The following is a 5,925-nucleotide window of genomic DNA, read 5'->3' on the forward strand; positions in this document are numbered from 1 at the left end:
ACGAACATGAGGGCATCATGATCATTCTTATAACAGCAATATATATATTGACATATGAATTCTTATGCTTAAGTAACAATCTATCCACAATGTCAAGTATGAATCATAAACTTCATTGAGAACCAACAAACTATGATCTCGGTCATTGAAGCAATTGCAATTTATCATAACATCGGAAAGAGTCAATATAAGAGCTTTTCAGCAATTCCACATACTCAACTATCATTTAGTCTTTCACAATTGCTAACACTCACGCAATACTTATGGGTATGGAGTTTTAATCGGACACAAAGAAAGATAGGGGCTTATAGTGTTGTCTCCCAACCTTTTACCTCAAGGGTAATGTCAACAATAATAGTTCATGCTAACTTACATCCAATTGGATACATATATCAGGATCTTTCCAACACGAGGTGCTTGACAAAGGATAAAATATAAAAAGGAAAGCTGAAGATCACCATGACTCTTGCATAAGGTAAAAGTAAAAGATAGGCCCTTCACTGAGGGAAGCAGAGGTTGTCATGTGCTTTTATGGTTGGATGCACGAAATCTTAATGCAAAAGAACGTCACTTTATATTGCCACTTGTGATACAGACCTTTATTATGCAGTCCATCGGTTTTGTTACTTCCATATCACAAGATCGTATAAAGCTTATTTTCTCCACACTAATAAGTCATACATATTTAGAGAGCAATTTTTATTGCATGCAACATGACAACTTACTTGAAGGATCTTACTCAATCCATAGGTAGATATGGTAGACTCTCATGGCAAAACTGGGTTTAAGGATATTTGGAAGCACAAGTAGTATCTCTACTTGGTGCAAGGAATTTGGCTAGCATGAGGGGGGAAAGGCAAGCTCAACATGTTGGATGATCCATGACAATATACTTTAATTCGGATATGAGAAAATATAACCCATTACGTTGTCTTCCTTGTCCAACATCAACTCTTTAGCATGTCATACTTTAATGAGTGCTCACAATCATAAAAGATGTCCAAGATAGTATATTTATATGTGAGAACCTCTCTTTCTTTATTACTTCCTACTAATTGCAACGATGACCAAAACTATGTTTGCCAACCCTCAACAACTTTTATTCATCACACTCTTTATATGTGAAGTCATTACTCTCCATAAGATCAATATGATCTCTTTTATTTCTTTTTATTCTTTTATTTATTCCCTCAAGATCATAGCAAGATGGCAAAGCCCTTGACTCAACATTAATCTTTATTATATATAGCTCACGGACTCGATTACATAGAAGGATCATAAGGCAAAACTCAAAACTAAATCATACTAAAACTTTATTCTACTAGATCAAGATATTACCAAAAGGATCAAACTAAGAAAAAGGGTAAAGATAGGAGTGTGATGGTGATACGATACCGGGGCACCTCCCCCAAACTTGGCAGTTGCCAAGGGGAGTGCCCATACCCATGTGATTATGTCTCCTTCCTCGGAGGTGGTGATGATGGAGTTGTTGATGATGTAGGCTTCTTCCTTAATTTGCACTTCAGGATGGAATTTTGCTCCCTTAGATCATCGATCTCCTGCTCAAGGCTTAATACCCTTTTGCATAGTTCCTGTTTTTTCTCCTGCAACAGACGAAAAGGGATAAACTCGATCTTAGGTTTCTTTGCTCTATCAGGGAGGCTTGACTTTTTAAACTCCACATGCATGTCCCCAGGTTGAGGTAATGGGATTTCATCTTCATCTGAGCTCGTCTCCTACTTTCCCTTAGGCTCGTAATCTTCTTCTTCCTCAGTGGTCCAACCATAATGCTCCAAGTCCCCGTAGACCTTAGGGTTTGCAAGGTAATCAGCCACATAGCTTTCTCCCTCCGAATCCTGGGACGACATATTGCTCTAGTCTGCGGCAGAAACAACTCAAAATAAAAACAGAGGATATTTGCGTGATACGGTGGTCAAAACTTTCGGGAGATTATACAATGAATTTTTACCGACCAAAAGAAGTATCGTGCAAGAAAACGGAGTCAGGAGAGCACACGAGGTGCCCACGAGGCAGGGGGCGCGCCCTCCACCCTCGTGGACGCCTCGTGTCCTTCCCGGACTACTTCTTATTTTCCTATTTTCTTAAATATTCCAAAACAGAGAAAAAATGCTATTAGAACTGTTTTGGAGTCGGTTTACTTACCGTACCACATACATATTCCTTTTCAGAGTCTGAAACGTTCTGGAAAGTGTCCCTTATGTATTCCTCCGGGGTCACGGTTTCAATAACATTAGTTTCAACATTTATAGGGTTACCTGAGATATAATGTTTGATTCTTTGACCGTTCACCACCTTTGGATTCGTGCCTTCGAAGTTGTTGATTTTTATGGCACCGGATCGATAGACCTCCTCAATAACGTAAGGCCCTTCCCATTTAGAGAGAAGTTTTCCTGCAAAAAATCTTAAACGAGAGTTGAAGAGCAACACATAATCACCTACATTAAACTCACTCTTTTGTATCCTTTTGTCATGCCATCTTTTAACTTTTTCTTTAAATAGTTTGGCATTCTCATAGGGTTGAGTTCTCCATTCATCAAGTGAGCTAATGTCAAATAACCTCTTCTCACCGGCAAGTTCGAAATCATAATTGAGCTCTTTAATGGCCCAATATGCTGTTGGGGAACGTAGCAGAAATTCAAAATTTTCCTATGAGTCACCAAGATCTATCTATGGAGAGACTAGCAACGAGGGGAAGGAGAGTGCATCTACATACCCTTGTAGATCGCTAAGCGGAAACGTTCAAGAGAATGGGGTTGAAGGAGTCGTACTCGTCGTGTTCCAAATCACCGGAGATCCTAGTGTCGAATGGACGGCACCTCCGCGTTCAACACACGTACAGCCCGGTAACGTCTCCCATGCCTTGATCCAGCAAGGAGAGAGGGAGAGGTTGAGGAAGACCCCATCCAGCAGCAGCACAACGGCGTGGTGGTGATGGAGGAGCGTGGCAATCCTGCAGGGCTTCGCCAAGCACCGCGGGAGAGGAGGAGAAAGAGAGGTAGGGCTGCGCCAACAGGAGAAGAACTTCGTGTGTTGGGCTGCCCATTTGCCTCCACTATATATAGGGGGAGAGGGAGGGCTGCGCCCCCACCTAGGGTTCCCTCCCTAGGGGCGGCGGCAGCCCCAATCCCCATCTGGGGTGGCGGCCAAGTGGGGGGGAGAGGGAGGCGCACCAGGCATGGGCCTTTAGGGCCCATCTGCCCTAGGGTTTGCCCCCTCTTCTCTCTAGGCGCATGGGCCTTGGTGGGAGGCGCCCCAGCCCACCTAGGGGCTGGTCCCTTCTCACACTTGGCCCATGTATGCCTCCGGGGCCCGTGGCCCCTCCCGGTGGACCCCTGGACCCCTCCGGTGGTCCCGGTACACTACCGGTGATGCCCGGAACACTTCCGGTGGCCAAAACCATACCTCCTATATATAAATCTTTACCTCCGGACCATTTCGGAACTCCTCGTGACATCCGGGATCTCATCCAGGACTCCTAACAACATTCGGTAACCACATATATCTATTCCCTATAACCCTAGCGTCATCGAACCTTAAGTGTGTTGACCCTACGGGTTCGGGAACCATGCAGACATGACCGAGACGTTCTCCGGTCAATAACCAACAGCGGGATCTAGATACCCATGTTCGCTCCCACATGTTCCACGATGATCTCATCGGATGAACCACGATGTCAAGGACTCAATCAATCCCGTATTCAATTCCCTTTGTCCAGCGGTATAGTACTTGCCCGAGATTCGATCGTTGGTATCCCGATACCTTGTTCAATCTCGTTACTGGCAAGTCTCTTTACTCATTCCGTAACACATCATCCCGTGATCAACCCCTTGGTCACATTGTGCACATTATGATGATGTCCTACCGAGTGGGCCCAGAGATACCTCTCCATCACACGGAGTGACAAATCCCAGTCTCGATTCGTGCCAACCCAACAGACACTTTTGGAGATACCCGTAGTGTACCTTTATAGCCACCCAGTTACGTTGTGACGTTTGGTACACCCAAAGCATGCCTACGGCATCCGGGAGTTGCACAATCTCATGGTCTAAGGAAGTGATACTTGACATTAGAAAAGCTTTAGCATACGAACTACACGATCTTTGTGCTAGGCTTAGGATTGGGTCTTGTCCATCACATCATTCTCCTAATGATGTGATCCCGTTATCAATGACATCCAATGTCCATGGTCAGGAAACCATAACCATCTATTGATCAACGAGCTAGTCAACTAGAGGCTTACTAGGGACATGGTGTTGTCTATGTATCCACACATGTATCTAAGTTTCCTGTCAATACAATTATAGCATGGATAATAAAAGATTATCATGAACAAGGAAATATAATAATAATAACTAATTTATTATTGCCTCTAGGGCATATTTCCAACATATGCCTTATGTTCTAGTTCGAGAGGTAATTGACAAGCTTTTCCATAAACCATTTTATATGGAGACATACCCATAGGATTTTTATATGCAGTTCTATAAGCCCACAATGCATCATCAAGTTTCTTGGACGAATTCTTTCTCGATCTATTTATAGTCTTTTGCAAAGTTAACTTGAGCTCTCTGTTACCTTCTACTTGACCACTATACTGTGGGTGATATGGAGATGCAATTCTATGATTAACATCATACTTAGCAAGCATCTTACGAAAAGCACCATGAATAAAATGTGAACCACCATCAGTCATTAAGTGTCTAGGGACTCCAAACCTTAGAAAAATAACTTCTTTAAGCATCATAATAGAGGTGTTGTGATCAACACTACTAGTTGGAATAGCTTCTACCCGCTTTGTAACGTAATCAACAGCAACTAAAATATGTGTATACCCATTAGAGGAAGGAAACGGTCCCATATAATCAAAGCCCAAAACATCAAATGGTTCAATAACAAGAGAATAATTCATAGGCATTTCTTGACATCTACTAATATTACCAATTCTTTGACATTCATCGCAAGACAAGACAAACTTATGGGCATCTTTGAAGAGAGTAGGCCAATAAAAACCGGATTGCAATACCTTATGTGTAGTTCTATCTCCAGCGTGGTGTCCTCCATATGCCTTGGAGTGACACTTGCGTGGATCTGTTCCTATTCATGCTCAGGTACACAACGTCTAATAACACCATCTACTCCTTTATAAAGGTGTGGGTCATCCCAGAAGTAATGTCTTAAATCATAGAAAACCTTTTTCTTTTGCTGGTATGTGAAACTAGGTGGTATAAATTTAGCAACAATGTAATTAGCATAATCAGCATACCATGGAGCAGTACGAGAAGCATTTATGACAACTAATTGTTCATCAGGTAAGCTATCATCAATAGGTAGTGGGTCATCAAGAACATTCTCTAACCTTGACAAGTTGTCTGCAACGGGGTTCTCAGCTCCCTTTCTATCAATAATATGCAAATCAAATTCTTGTAGCAGGAGAACCCATCTAATAAGTCTAGGTTTAGCATCTTCCTTTTTCATAAGATATTTAATAGCAGCATGATCAGTGTGAACGGTTACTTTAGAATCAACAATATAAGGTCTAAACTTATCACAAGCAAATACAACTGCTAAAAATTCTTTCTCAGTAGTAGCATGATTTCTCTGGGCACTGTCTAGAGTTTTACTAGCATATTGAATAACATTTAATTTCTTATCAACCCTTTGTCCTAGAACAGCACCTACAGCATAATCACTAGCATCACACATAATTTCAAAGGGTAAACTCCAATCATGTGGCTGAATAATAGGTGCAGAAATCAAAGCTTTCTTAAGTATTTCAAATGCTTCCACACAATCATCATCGAAGACAAAAGGAATATCTTTTTGTAAGAGATTAGTCAGAGGCCTAGAAATTTTAGAGAAGTCCTTAATGAACCTCCTATAAAAATCGGCATGACCGAGGAAACT

Source organism: Triticum aestivum, chromosome 2B (assembly GCF_018294505.1).
Source record: "Triticum aestivum cultivar Chinese Spring chromosome 2B, IWGSC CS RefSeq v2.1, whole genome shotgun sequence".
Taxonomy (NCBI): domain Eukaryota; kingdom Viridiplantae; phylum Streptophyta; class Magnoliopsida; order Poales; family Poaceae; genus Triticum; species Triticum aestivum.